At 37.4% G+C, this 20,852-nt stretch overlaps 2 protein-coding genes and 1 long non-coding RNA gene across 9 annotated transcripts in view; 1 reads left to right on the top strand and 2 right to left on the bottom strand.

Annotated features, from left to right (window-relative positions):
• Positions 1 to 20,852, bottom strand: part of LOC149610608 (potassium voltage-gated channel protein Shaw-like) — a 519,915-nt gene that overhangs the window by 486,525 nt on the left and 12,538 nt on the right.
• Positions 1 to 20,852, bottom strand: part of LOC149610624 (potassium voltage-gated channel protein Shaw-like) — a 227,563-nt gene that overhangs the window by 55,968 nt on the left and 150,743 nt on the right. The window lies entirely within an intron of this gene.
• On the top strand, positions 2,732 to 5,310 carry LOC149610626 (uncharacterized). The gene is made up of 3 exons (XR_016376741.1): positions 2,732 to 3,500; positions 4,997 to 5,108; positions 5,184 to 5,310. It is a non-coding gene; the product is annotated as an uncharacterized LOC149610626 (long non-coding RNA).

Genomic DNA, 20,852 nt, shown 5'->3' on the forward strand with positions numbered 1-20,852 from the left:
TCTGTAGTAAGTTTCTGAGAAGACTGATTTTAGAGAAAATATGATAAAGAACTTTTTTTCTCAAACTAATGTCGTCTTCTTGAGACAAAGCAACAATGCTTATCCTGTGTGGTTTCGTTTAGTAGGTGGCTCTCTGTAGCACAGGAAAAATATGATATCGGCAATATCGGTATAAATATAACCAGCAGTAAGATAAGGGACTAGAATTAAAGTGCCCTAGCATTGGTAATAGAGCCTAGCACTAGTGAACAAATTTGACGATTTTATGCCGCTTCCATCACCAAGTGAAGAGTTTGGTTACCTCGTTACTTCTAGTCCCTTATCTTACTTCTGATATAACCAAAGGTAAGGGTAAAGATTACATAAAAAGAAATACTTCTCAGTACCAATGACTTGTTATATTCATTTCATGCGGAAATAATATGGGTATACACATTATTCATTACCAGTTATGCGAAGGTCACACTTTACTCCGACCCCCCTTCCTCTATTTTCCCTATATAAAAATTTTTAAAAGCACCAGTGGTTCAAGTGTATGGGTCATCTGAGCCGTCGCAACACACTCAGCCAATAATACCATATAGTTCGAAACCTTTTCACATTAGTGACTCTCCGGACTTGCCCGCCAACCTTAATAACCTAAAACTATAAAACATTCCTGTACATGAATGATTATGGTTGTGGCTTGTCACTCACTAGCGCCTGAAGGACCGATCACTCAGTGTAATTTGTGTACATTTGTAAGTGAGTAGACCATTTTAGAAATTACATACAGAGAAACTAAAACACAAGGGTGATGCCGCCATTGGGGTCTTCTCTCTCTCGCCTAGAAGCACCGCTATAGGCAGAGCGAATTGACTCCGTCTGGCGGTGACCCTTGGTGCGAGGGATAATACCCCAATGGTGGCCTCGCCCCTGTGTGTTTTCCGAAATGGTCTTTAAGCGTGCTAAAATGATTACGCGTAATACGTAACCGGTGTACAAGTAGCGCCAACAATGTAGAAAGGGGTGGTGACGTTTCAAATGAAGACTGAGTTATGACCAAGAAATTCTAAAGCACGGAGAGAAAAATTGCAGTGCAATGTTTTCTTCATAGAGGCGACAATAGAAATGTAGCATTTCGATTAAATTTTTACATTTTCCTTTCGAATTATGTCAAAGTTCGCTTGCTCTTTTTAGAAAGTCAATAGAATATTTCAAATATTCTATGTTGATAGCTCAACACGTACTCCCTTCAAAATAATTAATTTCATGATAAAATGTTTTCGGAAAATGTAATTGTTCTTGAAAAAGCGTAGATATGTAATTTTTTCAATTAATTTAGAGGGACTAGATCGATTAACAGTAAAATCATTTGATTGAATTTAATATTGATTAAGGATTAAATGGATAAAAATAACTAAAACAATTGCAATATCTGAACTTCAGTCAAATGATAAACCTCACACATATCGTTTGTTTTTTTCGGCCTTGGTCCAAACCAAGACGTTTTTTTATAATAATATGTTAGCTCCCTATAAGTTACTCAGGCAATACATTTTTATACTCCAGCGTTTTCTCCCGCACCGCCGGCTTCCCAATTATATGCGACGCTCTGCGGCCGCCACGTGAACGAAAATCTTATTTACTCTTCTTTCCGGTTTTTCCCCGGAAGCGCGTATAGTGGAAGCTAGCCAATGATATCGGAGCTATTTAAGCAGCCGATTATTTCGCTCACTGAGTCACTAGCCTCGGTTAAGAAAACAGTTTAGAGATCAGTGGATTGGATTTAGCTCAGTTGTATAATTTTCTGGTTTCAATAGCAACTCTTATCTTTAGCATTCTTTATCAATATCGGCAAAATGCATTGAGTTCCTGCATTTTTTGTCTCACTACTGACACAAATGCCATAATTTAATGTTAAATTCTTAAAACAAAACATTCACGACTAAAACACTCCCTTGGTGAAAAAGCAGCCGACGACTCGAGGTAGAGGTCTAGAGGAGCCGTACGAGCGGGATTTTTTTCGACAAGAGAGAGCGCAACATTCGGATTTTTTCCTTGCGCGGGCGAAATGAGAAGAAATCGCTGGATACATTACGCCTATGGAGCCCGAGTAACTTATAGGGAGCTAACATATTATTAACTCATGATTTTGTGTATTTGAATATCCACTTTTTGTTACTCCTAAAATGTTTTAGTGAAAAAATCGGATTACATCGCTCCACCCGTTTCTAATACACGGATCAAACCAGCTTGTTTTAAGTCTCAAGTATTGTACGTCACGAATTGGTAATTCGCTTGCACACATCATGTCGCCATCTATCAAATTGATACGGCAATTTAGAATCCTGTTTGCCACGGCAAGGCTTACGGTGCTACCATCACTGTCATCTTTCGAACTAAAATGATACCCCGTTCTCCCACAAAATTTATAGAGCTTCAAGTGATCGACTCTTTTTATGGCTGAACCGAAAGTGATAGACTATGGTTTATCAATTTTAGGTGATTGCTTCGTTATTCATAAGTTCGAACCCTGAGCAATCTACTTTAGATTATAGTGATTGTAATGATCATCACCTTGGGATTTGTAATGTATCAGTCTGGTGGTTCAATACCGTATAGTCTCTTTGTTAGAGTGAGAAACAACCCACAGAAAACCTATAGATAAGTTGTTCTCGTAACTGATTACAGTGACATGTGACTCTTTCATTAGAACCACGATTAGTTCGCAATGAATAAGAGTATAAATTTAAAAGACATTTGTAAGTAACAATGTGCCAACTGACTATAGAACGACTGTAAGGAACGTGTGGTAAATCTACTAGCGGAAAGACACGATATTTAAAACCCATTTGGCCTTTTCGCAATCACCCTGAAGATAAATTTTCAAAAGCTAATTCCTCGCTTGACGTATCTTTTCAGTACGACTCGTTTTGTTTAACTTTTTGGGACAGAAAGAAAAAGACTGGTCCGTTCCGTCTCAAGCGAAGCGTGATTCGCCACTGCCGGATAAGATCGGAAACTGGGTTCTCTCGCGCGGAAAAGTGAATGATCATTTAGCGCCGCTTTTAATGCCCCTTCAGCTTGGATTCCGAATTCCAAGGAAGCCCAATATCGTGTTGTTGGATGTTATCCCCGGTCATACGGAGCAGTTCGAGTAATATAAACTGAGTGATGACAAGTCTTTTCGAGTGAAAAAATGTTTGGCTAAGATGAGGGACATTTAGCAAAGATCTATCTATGGATCTTTAGTGTCACGTATCTATTTTAAAGCTCCCCATGGAGAAGAATCGATTGACACATTTTTCAAAGAGATAAAGTGTGGTTCACGTCGATGTTTGTTGACAGAAGTATATGATATATAACCTCACTTCGGAGGAGAAGTAACCAACTAAGCCTCCTAATACCGTCGTCTTGCCCCGTGCTCGCGGAAAATCTTTCTTTTTAAGTGCGGCTTGGTGGAGGAGAAACAGGCGCAAGTCGTGAAACGCGTCAACTCGAACGAGGATTTTTCTACTGTAAGTCTAGTAAAACAAAGTGGCCATTATGTGCCAAGTGACAATAAAGTAATTTTTCTATCTGAAATTATTAAAATGGGACTGTGAAAAAGTAGAAACGAAAAGTCTTTCTTTGCACGATCCTGGTGATAGGTTTTGAATATCGCTTTTTCATTGAGAGAAAGTTACGTTTCATTCTTGGCTATTTAATTTTTATTCGAACGTGACAAAGTATTGTAATTTGGCTGCCTCTTGGACGTGAAATGAAATGACTAACCATTTTCTATTTCTGGTAAACTAAAGGGCATGTTTTTTTTTTCAACAAAGTGAGTGGAAAATGTCAGAGAACATGAGATCTACAACATTCAGTTACAGAGATATAGGCTCCCAAAGCTAGGAGTAAGAGATATCAGCTTTCCCATCTTGTTTAGAAGTATTAGTTTGAATGACATTCAATCGAAGAACGTTATTGAACCTTTATTTAGCAGAAGTGCACAACCAAATGGGCAGAAGTGCACAACCAAATGGGCAGAAGTGCACAACCAAATGGGCAGAAGTGCACAACCAAATGGGCAGAAGTGCACAACCAAATGGGCAGAAGTGCACAACCAAATGGGCAGAAGTGCACAACCAAATGGGCAGAAGTGCACAACCAAATGGGCAGAAGTGACACTATGAATTAGCTTTACTTTACAAGCGTACACAAAATTCTAGTAATTTAATAGTACACTTCTGCTAGATAAAGGTACAATAATGAAGATTACAAGATGTGCTAGATTAGTAACACATGTTACTAATTAAGGTCAATTATTTCCTTGTTTGAGTTGCCAATCAATGTTTGGGAGCCCATATCTTTGTAACTAAATGTTGTATAGAGCCTTTGTTCTTTAGCACTTTCCATTCAGTTCAACCCAAACAACACACATTACATTATGGTAGACTCAACAGAAATCACTTGTATTTTAAATTAATTTGTCTGCACTGTGAAAACTACGCTTTACAGCAGTATTTTAGGTGTATAATATCATCATGTTTCATTACGAGAAACAGTATTGTGTAATATAATGAAAAAACATCACACAGGAAATTCTCTTCCGTTACAAAATAATGTTACAAAATTAATTTGGAAACAATAATTGAAGAAGCCGGGTTTGGATTTCAAATTCCAAAGCAGAAGATGAATTTTCAATAAAAGTGTAGCAAACGTTTTGTGATTTTATCTTTGTTAAGTTCACGATTGTAGAGAAATTTTTGGTAGTTTACTGATCATGAGTGATATGGTGAAGTATAGAAGTTACACAAATCATGTTTACAGCAAGAAACTAAATGTAAAACTGGACGATTTCTTATTGAATGCCAAAATACGTTATATACTAGAAATTGCAGCTTTTAGCACCGTTGGGTACAAAGTCGAAATAAACTTGACATTTCAACTACCCTTTATTAGTTTTCCATCTCTTAACGAGGGAAAATTCTCAAAATTCCGAAGGATTTTGCTTTTAATTCTTTATTTTCAGACTAACGTTTCGTTAACGAAGAGGAGGCTCAAAATGATGGTCTAATCAAGGAGATCCTAGGAGATGATGGGAAATCTCCCGGGTTTAAAATATAACGTTCATTCCATCCATAGTATACAATGCCTGATAAACTAATCTCGCGACATACTTCAAACGCTTGCTAAAGTGTATACTTTTGTTGAAACAGGTACCATCATTGTCATACGTAAGAGTTGTCGCCTTAGCCGGCAGACACGTTTTAAAAGGATGTATACACCACCGCCTACCGTTACACAGTTGCTGAACTGAATTAAATCGAAATTATATTTGCTACAACTGTCGGAATTTCACAAATACTTCATTTTCCTATATTAAAAATACGCTGAATCGTAACTTTAATTGATATGTCCTGACTGATCTTACTGACTGACTGATTGATAATCAACGCCTTACCCAAACCTCTTTACATTGAAGACTTAAATTTTGTAGAAACGCTATTCCTAAATAGCAGGTGCGTACTATTTTTAGAATCTGCTGCCATTTTGAAAAATGGCTGCTAGAAATGTAAAACATTTAGAATAACTTCCGCGCGTTTCAACCGATTTGACAAATTTTTTGTATAATCGTCCGGTGGGCCGAAACTAACAAAAATATACCAAAGGACTGACAGGCAACGCCGGTCTCTTTAATGCTAGTTTAGTATATATTTTTAAACAATTTATCCTATTTCTATGTTATCAGGGATAGATAGACTTTTTTAAGACGGAATAAACAATGTTTGGCCTTTACTTCAGTCCGACTCATAGACGAGTAAATAGTCCCTTCCTTCAACACGTAACCAAAAAATTAAATTATCTTATTGGCTCACAAAAACTACGTATTGGTGACGTTGCTGACGGGGAGGGCCAAAAATACGTAATTCCTGTTTACCTCTGTCGCCATGACTACGACCCCTCTTGCGTTGTACCATAGCCCACTCGATCACGCGCGTGACGCCGCAAGCTGCTCGCCCTATAGCTATAGAGCGCGGATCGAGTGGGCTATGGTTGTACAGATAAGCGTCTTCACAGGGGTTCAAAATGGAGCCGTCTAAATGCGAGGGTCCGGTAATTATTCGGGAATTGTTTTTAATAGCAAATTAAAAAGGTAGTTAGTGAATTTGGTGCCGGTGTTTTGGATTTGGAGTACATCTGTAAAGGTGGAAAGTGTTCCCTAATTCTTTCTTAAGCCAATCATTTCTACTATCCTCATGATTTTGTAAACGAATTTGATGAAGTTAACCAAGGCTTAGTGAATGGTCAGGAGTTTTGTGAGCTTAGTGTTTGGTTAAAACCTGTTCGTGCTGTAATATCTATGAAGACTTTTACTCAATTCTAACTCACTTTTAATTTTCTTGGGTCTTCCCCGTTCTTTTTCAGTTGCAAGCCCTATGTCTTGTATAACTTCCATTTTTAAACAATGTTATTTCAAAAATTAAAATCCGAACCCATTCCAACTTGGCAGACGAAGGGGCAGACGACGTTTATTTGACCCGGATATACATACAACGCCATAACAAAAATAAGACCCGCCTCTTCTTTCATACCCCTCCGTCACGGGTAATTGGGTCGTGGACTAGGACGCGCACCCGAATAACCCTGTTACCCATTCCGTCTTAAAAAAGTCTATCTATCCCTGATGTTATCAAATGGTAAACGATAAATATCGATTAAATTCAAGGGTTAGGTCAGAGCTAGAAAAGTATATGATTATAATTCATATTATAATCCTGTATGCGAGTGATTTTTAGCAATCACGCCCGTGGAATTCAGAAATGTTAAATTAGTTTCATGATCTTAAATTACACGAAGATGGTGCAGGATCAAATCGAAAAGCACGAATGTAGGGAATGGTTTTCGTGAATCGTGATCATTAAACGCCATTAGAGATATGTATTTTGTCGAGAGTATATCGGCTTTAAGTATCGAGCGCTTGGCTGGTGAAAGTTGAATTTTATGTCACCTAAATCTCTGAACCGGAGTCTCTCTGGACTAGATTAAAATCTAGGGGTCAATCTGCGGTCTTTTTCTATGGGATGGAATAATATACTAGTTTGTTAACTTTGCGTCAATTTACTTCCTCTATACCGTATAGATAAGCGAATTCCGCGCTTAGCCGAGCGAATGGTTCGGCATCGACAGAGAAAAGGGTGTTACGGAAGCTTCGTTTCCGAACAGACAAAGACCTTTTGATTGGAAAGACTGTAGCTGGGGCTTAAATTGGCCTTTTTGGTAATTGAGCGCCTATAATTTGACTATGAAAGAGGAGGCGTAAACACGTCAGGCTGCCTGAGTGGCCCACTATGTGGCCACTCTATTATAGAGTTCTATTCCGGAAAAGTTTAAAATTGGTTCTAAAGTCAGTTGGCCTTTTCGAAGTGTGAATAGGAAGCTTATTTACTTTACTTGTCGGAGATACGGGACAATGAATTAAAGCGATAAAACCAAATCTCTTAGAGTAGCTTTCTCGGTGCAAAATATACTTTTAACGAACAATTAAGTATGTTTAATTGTGTTTACTGACAGAAATTCACAGAGAACGTAAATTTAGGGGTTTGCGTAAGAATTATTTAATTTATATAAAACATTATTATATAATGACGATTTACAGTTGGTTGGAACGGGGCTAAGTCCCAATTCTGTAACGTTTTTAACGTGTTATAGCAAGTGATAACTATCGACTAAAGGGTTAGAGTCCATCTTGCGCGTTTATACACGGTTCAATGCAAGTGTCATCAAGCTAAGATGAAGTAAAAAGAAAAATAGCCATAGCAACATTAACTCCAGATCTTTTCCAACTTCATATCATCAGGAATAGATTTAATTTTAGAAGTAGGAATGGAGAACGGTTAGTATTTACTTCAGTCCAACTCAAAGCCCAGTTTAGAGCCCCTCCCACCATCACGTAACGAAAAGTTAAAATTATCATAGAGGCTCACTTACAGTACGTTTTGATGACGTTGCTGACGGGGACGGCGAAAAATACGTAGTTTCATTTTACCTCTGTCGCTATGACCCGCCTCTTCTTTCATACCCTTCGTCCCGTGGAAGGGGATCCGGGACTTTGACGCGCCCAGATTACTCTGTTCTCCATTCCTACTTATAAAATTAAATCTATCCCTGATATCATAGACAATTTTAAAGTAATTCTAAAAAGCGAAGAAGAAGAACACTATCTTAATTAAAACATCTTTCGTTTGTAGATAAAATCATTAAGGTGTAATTTTAAGGAAAGAAACAAAATGCTGGGGAAAAAACAGAAATCCCAGAAAGTTCCCTTTCTTTCTGGCGACAGTTAGCTCACAATATCTAGTTTCATTACACCCACCCTTTTGCTCTCTCAATTAATAGGAAGTGATAAAATAGGCAGTTGTCTAAGCCCAGGAAGAAAGATGTTGAGGAAACTACTTGAATAAGCTAGAGAAAAAGATCCCTAATTTGAGAACACGGATTCGGTGCTCGTTAAGAGAAAGAGACTAGAGTAATAGAAGCGCTTAATGTTTTTCAGGAGAAAAGAAAAACATCCTTGCTTGGAATTAAAGGAACTTGCATCGTTCCTAGACAAATATATTCCATGTGAATATTTGCCCTCCTGAAATTTTCTAGATTTATCTTAAGTACCAAGAAGGTATTTTAATCTAGCCCCATCTTGGACAATAGAAGCCATTTAAGTTACTTAAACTTTCTGAAGGCGGAAATGAAATTCATTCCAATCAAACAAGCAAATAACCCGCTTTTAGTTCTAACTATACAGGGTGTTTCTGATAAGTCTGCCATCAATTATGGGGGATGTTTTTTGCCGATTTTGAGTCGAAAATGTTCTATGACATTGTGCCTTCCGGGCCACAGTTTTCAAAAAATATTTTGAGTAATTTACGGATGACCCCTTAAATTTAATCAAGAAACTGAAAGGCAATTATTCCTAATTTAATTAAGGGGTCACCCCTATAACAACTAAATCATAAGTCAAGAACAGTGGCCCGCGGACGGAAAAATGTCATAGAAATTACATTTTAGACTCAAAATCACCCAAAAGAACATCCCCCTTAATTTATGGCAGACTAATAAGGAAAACCCAGTGTAATGAGTAGTGTTTATAACCAGGTATCTAGTAGCTACAATATTAAAAACGATAATTTTAAACAAATACGTTTTTTATTGAAAACAATAGCTCATTGACGTCACCCGCCACCCAGAGAGACTAAAGCCCTACGCTCTTAAAAGCAAACGTAATTGATCGTAACTTCTTAAGTATTGAAGATGGATGCATTATTGCATCTCAGGTATTGATTAATTTATATGTTCTTTCGAAAAAAATAGGAGAAAAACTGCCTTAACTTCTTTTAATTGACAATTTGAAGGTAATCCAATGCGCTAAAAGAATATAAATGCATTTTGCAACACGAATAGTTCATCCTAAATTGAACAGTGCTAGCAAAATCAAATCAGATTCTTGAAATTTCAAGACGAACCATTTTTCTTTGCGGTATTACTCCCTGTGAAATTTTATTTGTCAATATCTTCTATTATTCAGTTCTTTCTATTCCAGGCATCATTTTCAATTCAAGGTAAGTACTTTCCTCTTGTTTAATTGCGACCTCCTTTTTTATTAAGAGTATAGTTTTTCTGGCTGATTTTCTTTATTCTTTCGTTCTCTTTAAGTTACCCAGGGTACGTAAAACCTTTCAGTTTTAATTGTGTTTAATGAAACTGAATAAAAGTCCGTCTGCGTTGGCGCAAACCGATTCCACTTGCATGGTAGCTCACACGCCTTGAGTAGAATTTCATTACTCGAAAAAAGACTGCACAATTTCGACAAAACCTTTTACTGCCATTTAACAATGTAGATTCAAGGATACCTCGTTAATAAATTTAAATTAATAAATATTTTTTTTTGTTGGGAGATACGAATGTAAAAGAGAATTAAATAATGTTAGCAGAATTTAAAGAAGTGTTTCCCTAACGCTGTTTCGTTAGACTTCAAAACTGTCGCTAGATTTTCAAATACACTTTAAAATTTCAAGTGAAAAAGCTCGAAAATAATTTGACATACTATATCACTGAAATAAATTATATACGTCGCGAGATCATTATTGGCCTACAAATACTCTTAAGCTTTGTCCACATTGAACTCGCGCTCGCGTGTTCGCGCCTTCGTCTACTCGCATCTTCGCAACAGATCACGAGAAATATTTGCACTTCTGTTCTGATACACGCAAAAATTTTGTTTTTCCCATTCTGAGAGCCAATAAAGTTTGAGCAATCATTGCGCCATCTGCCCTTCTCCATCGACGTTATCCGAAGAGAAAAACTAAACTAATCGCCCCAGCCTTCCTCTCGTCTGTGATTGGTGATTTTCTCGCGAAGACGCAAAATTCTTGGTCTAGTCGCAAGAAATTTGTATCTTCGCGAGGTGAGGACGCAAAGTAGTGAAAACCCAATGTGGACAGTAGCGCGATCTTGCAAACAAGCAAAGCGAAGATGCGAACTCGCAAAATGTGTCAGTCAGGACAGGCCTTTACTAACTCAAGTCCAGTCTAGTGACCTTTTTTACACAGACTATAGAATTTTATTTTAGCCAGACAATTTGGTCAACTATAGTATTTGTTTAAAATACAGTTCTATGAAATCCAAAACACATGGTAAGTTGTCTAAAAATATATAATCAGACAAAAATGTGTCATAACTTCGAAAACTTCGCGAAACCCACTGATTAAAAGAAAGCTTCCATGTTAGCACATAACAACAAGTCTCCCAAAAGGGGGAGGCAACATAGCAAAGATTATTAATCAAATGAACTATTCTTCAATTGACCGGTTTAATGTACAGTACAGACATTTATTGATTACTTTTTGGACCCTGTTTTGAACGATAGTGACATATTAAAGCAAAAAATCCATAATACCCGTCTAAGGATAAGGTGAACAAGCGCAACTGAACTGTACGAAAGAATTCCCAAAGAAAAGCTTTATATGTGTGACCGCCATTTTTCAATATGGCGACGAATTGGAAAACTATAGACCATTCCATTAATTCCGGGGCGGCCTTCTTAATTGATTTACCTCGCGCTAAGACGTACTAATGTGAGGCAATGTGAGTTGACAAGCCACTGGCTTGCAATGAAGGCGGACTCCATCTGGTGTTGCCTCTTAGCGAGAAGAAAATAGCTTACGATGGCGGCCCCACCGCTGTCCGGTGAGTTGTCAGCAAGTATTTTATGGAATGGTTGATAGATCTTTTCGATGTTAAGAAAGGGGTAGGCAACCCTCAGCATTCGAACATACAAGGGAGTTCATACATTGCCGTCTCTGCGCATTCTCATGGTACAAAAAGACTTACAGTGCAGGCGCCAAGAAGCGAGATGGAAGGCAAATTTTTACCCCCGTGTCTTTCCCTCTTAGTTACATAGAATTGAGCGTTCACCATCAAATATAAAAGTCTGCTCCGAGTTGAATCATTAATTTACTCTTAAACAAAATGTAACATTTATTACACCTAAATTTAATGAAAATTTTAAGCGCCTACATCCAAGTTATTCTTTATTTAATAATAACTGCCTAACCCATAAAAAGAGAACAGCAGAGACACGTATTACCTTCAAATATTAATTTTTCGTCTACGAAGTAAAGGTTATTCTAGCGAAAAACTGTCCAGGAAAGTCCGGGAAGCTCCCGTCGAGTTCCATTCACCCAACGAAGAATGGAAGCTCAAGGGAACCCAGAATAGGGGATAAAAGTGTTAGGTATAAATTATTAATCTTCTTCCTTCGCTGAAGCTAAAAGCCAATATGACGTCACATTTTTAGAAAGAAAGATTTTCTTCTTTCCCATATTTTGCCTTTAACGTGGTCTCCTTCAAAATGTCGATCAAGGCTAGCCTGGTCTTGGAATAATTATTCCGTGGAGGTGTTACTGAACAGTTTCGTGTTGATATTCTAAGATGACCTGTATTAATCCTTTCGAATATTCGAACACGCTCAATTCCAAAAAATGTCAGGAATTTCAAAATTTGTAGACCAAAAAAAAAGTGATGATGTCCTTTTAAATCAGGAACGCTAAAACGTCAATGGATACAGACTGAAAATTACGCGTTTTGCTATTCATAAAATCAGGGATAGATTTAATTTTAGAAGTAGGGATGGAGAACAAAGTAATCTGGGCGCGCGTCAAAGTCCCGGACCCCTAAACGGGACGGAGGAATATGAAAGAAGAGGCAGCTCATAGCCACAAAAGCAAAAAGGAATTACGTATTTTTCGCCGTCCCCGTCAGCAACGTCATCAAAACGTAGTTTAAGTGAGCCAATAAGATAATTTAAACGTTAGGTTACGTCTTGGAGGGAGGGGCTCTTTACTGGGCTATGAGTCGGAGTGAAGTAAATACTAACCGTTCTCCATTCCTACTTCTAAAATTAAATCTATCCCTCTTAAAATTATGCTCGCAAGCTTCGCTGACAATGGACAATTTCATCGTAGAATGTAATTAGGCAATGCTCAGTGTCGGAACATATGAGAGAGCTGACGCATCAAGAAACTAGAAGCACACAGCGCATGCACTAATAAGTGAAATGGAGAACGGAATATTTCCCATTGTATAACACCGAAATGGTTTATAGAATGGGAAATATTTCGTTCTTGTGCTGAAACGACCTTTTTACAAATAGAGAGGAATTTGGAAAGAGACTACCATACAACTATGCTCAACCGATCATTATTTTCCCTTCTTTTATAATTGAATCCCCGAGGTATTTAAAGCCTCTTGACTTCGAGATCCCCAATGAATCAGAGTCCTGCACGGGCCGGGCTCAAGCCCGGTCCGGCCCGAGGCCCGGCCCGATCGGGTCGGGCCGAGCCGGGCTTTCCACTTTTGAAAATTGTATCGGGCCGGGCCGGGTCGGGCTTTCAAAATTTTGGAAATTAACGGGCCGGGCCGGGTCGGGCTTTTAAAATTTTGGAAGTTAACGGGCCGGGCCGGGCCGGGCCGAACTTGATTCTCATTTAATCCAAAGTTCAAATGAAAGATTATTTAAATGAGTATAAGCTTCTAAGAACAAATGTGACGAACAATTATCAAAAGAAATGAATAATACACGACGCAAAAGCCAATATGAATTCAAATCATTGATTTTATGTAAAAAAGTATAAAAATTACAACTGAACTACGTGTAACGGGCCGGGCCGGGCCGGGCCTGTTCAATTCATTCAATGTGTCGGGCCGGGCCGGGCCGGGCTTGGTTAATGCATGTAACGGGCCGGGCCGGACCGGGCCGAAAAACCAACTATGTACTCGGACTCGGGCCGGGTTTCGGGCTTATTCAAAATTCTAAAACCGGGCCGGGCTTGGGTCGGGCCTGAAAAACTCGGCCCGTGCAGGTCTCTGCAATGAATTACCGTTTGATAAGATATTTATAAAATCTTGTAATAGAGGAAGGAAGCTTAGATCGATTTTTACAAAATCGGATAACTGAAGAAATAATTTCGAGTCACTTCAGATATCACTTTCCGGATTAAAAGTCTGAAAAACAACATTTTGTAGTAATTAAAAATAACCAGCTCATTGATCTGAATAAACTCTCGTTATTTCAGAATGATTTCTTTAGATTATTTTTTTTTTGGCTCCAGATAACTGCTGCGTTAATTTCAACAAGCGTGAAGACTGCTATCAATAGGTAAATATATAAAGTAGGAGGAGCTAATTGAAAAATATAACAAATCGTCACGAGTGACGTTTTAAGTCTCTCTGGAGAAATGACGCTCGCGCTCAAATTCGTAAGATCGTGGATAAAGAATACGCGTGAAAACAAATTTTCCTCACGCTCATTCTTTGTCCAGAATCACATCACGTACAAAATCACGCGCAACTGTGATGACGATTTCTTATTTTTCAACAAGTTCAGCAAGACCAAATACTTTATATAATCACATATTGTGAACCCGATAAAATTTCGTCCATTGCCTTTTGTACGGATGAGGATGACCCTCACTACAATAGACCCTTTTCGCAGTATTGTCTGCTTGATATAGGGCTAAGACGGAACATTCGGCATGTAGATCCAAAGACATTATATAAGGCTTTAACGTTACCAGTCCAACTAAGTCATTTTGTTTGAAGTCATATCTAACGCCTTTGGGTCCACATAACGGATGTTCTGTATTAAGGCAACAAAGTGGTTAAACACCATACTATATTTTACCGGGGATAGATTTAATTTTAGGAGTAGGAATGGAAAACGGTTAGTATTTACTTCAGTCCGACTCAGCCCAGTATAGAGCCCCACCCTCCAACACGTAACAAAAAGTTTAAATTATCTTATTGGCTCACTTAAACGTTTTGATGACGTTGTTAACGGGGCAGGGCGAAAACTACGTAGTTTCATTTTGCCTCTGCCGCTATGACCCGCCTCTTCTTTCATACCCCCTACCCGGGGTGTCCGGGACTTTGACGAGCGCCCAGATTACTCTGCTCACCATTCCTACTTCTAAAATTTAATCAATCCCTGATTTTATCCAGGACTTTTGAAAAGGGTACATTAAACAAACATACTAGAGCCAAAACAATGACCATTGATGAGGAAGGATGAGAAAACTCCCAGTCTAACCTTCCAGCGGCGTACGAGAAAGATGCTTTACATCCCCTTTAACTAGACCGTGCCATTTTGAGGTTTCATTACTTCAATAAACAGAATTTCCCCAAGTTATTTATTCTAAGGTTTGGTTTTTCCCTCGCAGAAGGAGCTTCTATTGTACAGGGAAAATTTAATTAAAAGCCTCATCACAATACATAGTGGTCAAAGGTCCGGCTAGCGGGAGTCCGATGATTAATCTGAAGCCACTAACTCCCTGTCAAAAAATACTTTCGTCCTCATTTTGTGCTCTGTTCTACTCTACCGAAATCCCAAGCTCTTGATGATGAACGTAGAGTACGAAGAGTGTATTTTTAGTTTATTAAAGAAAGAACGACTAATAAACGTACAGTGAGGAAGAAGAATTAAAAGGTAAAAATTTAACTAGTAAACCATCTCTTTATACCTATGTCGTTATTAAATGGGACCATGCAAATACATTATAGTTAAGGGAACAGAAATTAGTTGACAAGATGCGAACCACACCCGTCATATTTGGCTTACGAAGTTCCTAACGAGGCACTTGGAACCCCTAGCCTGCAGCGTCTCAACTTGTAAATTTAATTACATTTCTGTTCTATTCGTTCGCAAGTAATTTCAGCGTCCCGAACATCCTAAATTTAAGTAAAAACAGGACATTTCTGCCCATATTAAGAATACTCTAAAGCATCTTAAAGTACTGAGTTTGCCGAAATTTGAGGAATCAATTTATTTAAACGGATGGCTCCTTGACTACAGATTTGTTTCTTCAATAATGTATTTTTTCTACATACTCTCATATTCATTTTTGACGATTCTTTATTTGGAATGTTATGAAATCTACAATATAATACATTAATAAGAAAAAATATCTTTGTAGGCAAGTGAAGAACAAAAAGTGGATAAACTGGATTGGCTGAAGCGGCAGATATTCATTTTAAAAGACATGATTTTAAAATCTGAGATATATGAAAATATTACTTGTCTTCGTTTTCTCACTAAAATATACAAATTTCGAAATAAAATGTTTTATTTTCGGTTTTATACCCGATTTCCTTTTTATTCGATTTTGCTTTTAAATCACCATGAATAAATAAGAAACAGTAAGTTTTCTATCTCTACCTGGTAAGACGTGATGCGTTATTTTTAGATTTTGTTATACATGGTTTTTAACGGAACTTGGCCCTTCTCAATTTGTAATTCTCCAAAATTTCCCCGATCCTCTTAAATATGAATGAGAGAAAACTTAAGGAAAAGGTTTTCGTGTCTTGGAATTTATTCCGGGGTCAAATATCCTTGGGAATAAACCCTGGAAACCGTTATTATAAATTTCTTCCGAATCGGAGTCACTTATAAATGAATACCGAGCAAGCGAGAGAGAAGGATCCATTATTCGAAGATGAGAAAATGGATACACGTACATAACGGGGGAATAGATAACGGCTTCTTAAATATTGATACGGCTTTTCTTTTTGAGCAAATGAAAAAGTTAAATTTCGGATTTTTCTATACTGATCAATATTCTTTACTTTCTTTCCAAGGCTAAATCGATTATGTTTTGGCAAAGCTTTTACTCGAAAGAAAAATGAAGTTTATATCTCCTTAAACCTTGACCAAAAGAAGAAAACTTTTGAGACGCCACATTGTTGTAAAAATTCTGATTTTTGAGCCGTCAGCAACTTTTGAGACCGCTGAACATAAATAAAGTGGTTACCCAGTTTTGACCATTTTTTTCTGAAAACAAGTACATGGTAATTGCGCCACTTTTAGATGTTTCTAAAACAGGATTTACGAGGTTACTTGAACCTCTATTTTACAAAAGGTCATAGACGTTCTATCAAGGCTATAGATGTATCCGTGAGACGAAAGATAATACACTACACTAGAGAAGCTGAAGATTAAGCCTTTGCCAATGTTTTGATAAAAAGCTACCTTTGAATTTGAGGAACTATATCCGGTTTCTGGTGATTGGCTTCTTGCTACACCCAAGGATTATTTAAAATGTGTAAGGATAAAACGCAGAGAAGGATAAAACGCAGAGAAGGAAATATCGAAGGTAGATGTTCCAAACGGTACCTAGCGGGCACAATCGGCAAACCGGAAAGCCAATATTTTGAAGCGTCAACACGTGACCGGGTTCTTGAAAGTTTTGTCGCTCTCTGTCTGCTCTAGCAGATCTACCAAAACCTAAGCCTTGCCTATTAAACTAAATTATTGTAAACTCACCTCGTATATTCTTGAACTGAATGTTAGCTTTAATCAAGGATTATTGCTTTAATCTATTATTAAAATTAAATTATGATTTTTAGGAACTAACCTCATTCTTGAATCTTAAACTAAATGTTCTTAACGACCGTTGACAATTCGAAAAAGAACTCTAAACAGCATGCTTTCGCGAAAATAAGATAGGTGGCGCCATATTTATATTTCTTTTCCGTTTGACGCACCAAAACAGCAGGTGGAGAAGAGGGGGATGGGTTAAAATTTCGGAACAACTAGAAATCTGTGTGTGCGTTTTATCCTTAGACATTTTAAATAATCCTTGCTACACCACTTATTGGTTAGAATATGTTTTCTGCTTACTGACTGGAATAATTTTAGAACCGAATGTTAGTGTTATAAAGTCGAGTATGATTTTGGGAAAAATAAAAAAAAATTCATAATGAAAATAAGAAGATAGCAACTTTTAGCAAGGAACAGTTTCAATGCAAATTTTCTCGGATTCTTATACTTAAAATCCATAAAATTATCTTGGTATAAGGTAGCGAAGATAACGTTAAATACTTAATTTAAAGGTGCTTAAGCGGCTAATCTAACTACATTAGCCTGCTTAAGCAGACTTTAAAACAGGTGACGTGACTCACCGGCACTAGAACCATATCTAAGGGTTACTAAATAATCTTAATATTTTACTCCTCTTGGTATGTTCTCTTTGAAGTGACTGCCACTTGCTAAGTGCTTACTGGACCTTAGGCTTCCAGCGGGATGCTTACGCAAATACGCTGGCTCATTTTATAATTTTGAATTAATTATTATTTGAAATTTGTAAAAAATAATATTCTGTAGTTTTATTAAATACTCCCTAGCTGGAATCTTGGAAATTTTGTCATTAATTGCCGATAAATTACATTACATAATTTCAATGTTCCATATCATTGAATGAAAAGGTGAATTTTGGAATAATAGCCGATATCAGTAATAATTTTATATTTATGTTAGTTTAAGTAGTTAATTAAAATACAAAATACCGTACTTTAAACTTAGTAAATCCTAACTTACACTACCTCATTTTTCCCGTCCAAAAAATATAGAAATTTCGAAAACTACTTCATAGCTTATCGTTTGCAAAGTTTTAAATTTAATTTTTAGCTGCGAAAAAGTTTACATTTCTTAACTAGGCTAATTTTCAAACTGAAAATTGAATAACTGTTTTGATAATGAGCACCTCTTTCTGAAAAAAAGCAATAAACAAATTCAATTACTACACACGAAAGAAATGCGCATATGGGCATCGTAGTATCTATGGTCATGCGAGATAGATGACCTTTCAGCAATTAATTTGAGCCTGATTTAAAGCTATTTGCACATTTCGAAGCGATTTCGTTTTTCTCACTCTCTAAATACCCTCGCCCAATTTGAATACAAGACTCTCAATACGGGAAAACCGGGTATCATAGATTGGTTTCTAGCCTGATAATAGTAAGACTTGGTCATGAAAAAGATAAACTAGGTTTGACAGAGATAACTAATCCATTTAAAGAAGAAAAAGAAAGTTCCAGAAATATTAATTTACAAATTGCGAGTTCATTCTCAAACGAGATCTTTCTATTCAAAATCGTCGGACTGCGGTGGGAAGGCTAAAGTCTCGCGGTTATCGTAATTGGGTCCCCGAGCTGGTTTTCTCAACCGTCTTCCATATCTATTCAGTGCTTTTGGCGTGAACTGTGAAACAGTGAAAGGGCAAGGCAGGACCAGGGCGTACCAGGGGAAAGAGGCAGTCGGAATCATTTCCTGATCCTGAGTACTTTTCTCTCCCTGGGAAATTAAGGATGTCAGCTTGGCTCGAGCTCGTGGCTGGGGTACAGCCGGCCAGGGAAACGGATTAATTAGGAAACTAGTATCTCGTCGCGTTTTCGCGCCTCTATATACCACCAACCAACGAATCTTCACGAGTCTTTTTTCTGGGAAAAGGCTTAGTTACTCGGGCCATTCTCTGAACAGTGTCTTGGAGGAAGGAGAATAAACTCCTTGAACTCCATGCCTAGAGGTGTCTTTGTGCGCCTTCTGCAGCAGAGAGGTTATGGAAAAGGAGTGATTTCAGGGCAGTCATTTACTTTTCCCAGAATAAGCCTAACCTTCATTGCTACAAAGGAAAGTCACTGCTTCCTTGCTTCTTTGAAAACATACAAATAAATTTTAATGGCATCTTTTTAAATATTGAAAGCTCTCTTTAAACCTATTTTTTTAATGAAAACTAATTTCCACCGCTTATAATTGCCGAAATCTGTTTTTTCATCAAATCAGTCCGATTGCCCAGGGCCAATATCTTCTCGCGAAAACCATATTAATGGATTTTTTATATTGAACTTCAGCGTTTTTTCAATTATTAAGTTATGTCAGGGTTTTAGTCCACCTTTAATGAAAGGATTGTAAAATGTGCAAGATTTATCCGCTTTATATTGCAGCCTCGGTACGCCAATATAGCAACAATTGCACATGACGACCTTCGACTAATTTCTAATTGTATTACTGGACTTTCACTAGCTATACCGTGCATGACTATGATACGTTATTAATTCTGACCAAAACGGACTAATGTACGAAGAACCTGAACGTAATGAATTTCCTAACCGTCCTCGACTACTTTGAATGCGTTGAAGAAATATGCGCTCGCCATCTATCGGTCTTACCCCCTAATATTTTGGGATTTAAAGACAGATGCACTAGGCGAATAATATTTTGGTACGCAGCAAGAAAAATCAAATACTTAAAATCAGTTATAGGCCCACCCAGAAGAAATTACAGCCAGTGAGATCTATGCATTCTAAGGTAAAAAAACTAATTCAACAAAATTGGAGTTAAATTGCATTGTCCGCTTTTGTTTTTTACTACTGGTGCAAATTTCGAACGAGATATTTTAACCAGGTAAATATGGATAAGAATGACATTTAGAAATAGCGCTACACAAACTTTGTCTGTTAAGCCAAAACATAAGCATTCGACGTTCCTCAATGAATTAAGCGAGGATGGTACCAGAGGCTAGAGCTATGCTCCGACGCTATTATTACATTAATCTGGTTTTGGTTCTGACACGATTGCTTGGCTTCAATTTTACGAGGCATTTTAGAGGCATCTACTAATATTTACTCCTTTTATCTGTTCTCTATCCTAAAAGAAACAAACTGCGTCGCTGTACGACAATAACAAAAGCTTCCACCTTTTTTATTGTTTCGAGGACATTGTTTGAAGCGAGCCGGAATGCGCCAAGATTATACTCTAATTAGCTGCCTCTCTGTCCTCAAACTTTATGCATACTCTTTTCGACATTTTCTCGTTTCTTCCAAAGTGATAAGATTAGGGATCTGTCTCTCCAAGACGAGAGGACACAATATCTTGTTGAAATTCATTATGTTGAATCTCTCCTCATTTTAGTTATATCCCGAGGCCGATTACTGTTTTTCTGCCCAGAATATTTGTTAATGGACTCTTCAGACAATTTTTTAATTTTCGTAAATTATACAATTTTGAGGGAGACCTTTATTGTCGGTTTATTACATCTTCATTTTAGAAGTGACTCATGCTAGTTTATGTATTGTTATGTAAAGTTGAAACAGGGGAAGAAATGTTTATTATAATAATGAAAGTAGCGTTAAATTCGTCTGAATTAGTGTTTCTGACTTAGAACTAGCAGAAATTTGCATTAATTTACGTATTAAGTTAAATCATAAATTTTCCAGATATATTAAATTATCATAAGTTTATAAGTAATGCTAAAGAGTTACTGAGAGCTAGTTTGAGAACGACGCGAGAATTGACTAAACGAGGTTTGCAGTCCATCTTCCTAAGCCTTTGACAGTGAAACACCAGGCGTTGCTTTATGAGAATCTATGACGTTAAACCTATACGTCACTTGATGACAAGCTCTCACCAACCAGCGACAAACTTAAGGAACATGGCTTATGAACTTATGCTATTATTAATTACATATTTTTATAATAAGAAGAGGTATAAATTTTGAAAA

The sequence above is a fragment of the Phalangium opilio genome, unplaced genomic scaffold (genome assembly GCF_054372755.1).
Source record: "Phalangium opilio isolate 3A_F unplaced genomic scaffold, DU_Popi_V2 ptg000329l_1, whole genome shotgun sequence".
Taxonomy (NCBI): Eukaryota; Metazoa; Arthropoda; class Arachnida; order Opiliones; family Phalangiidae; genus Phalangium; species Phalangium opilio.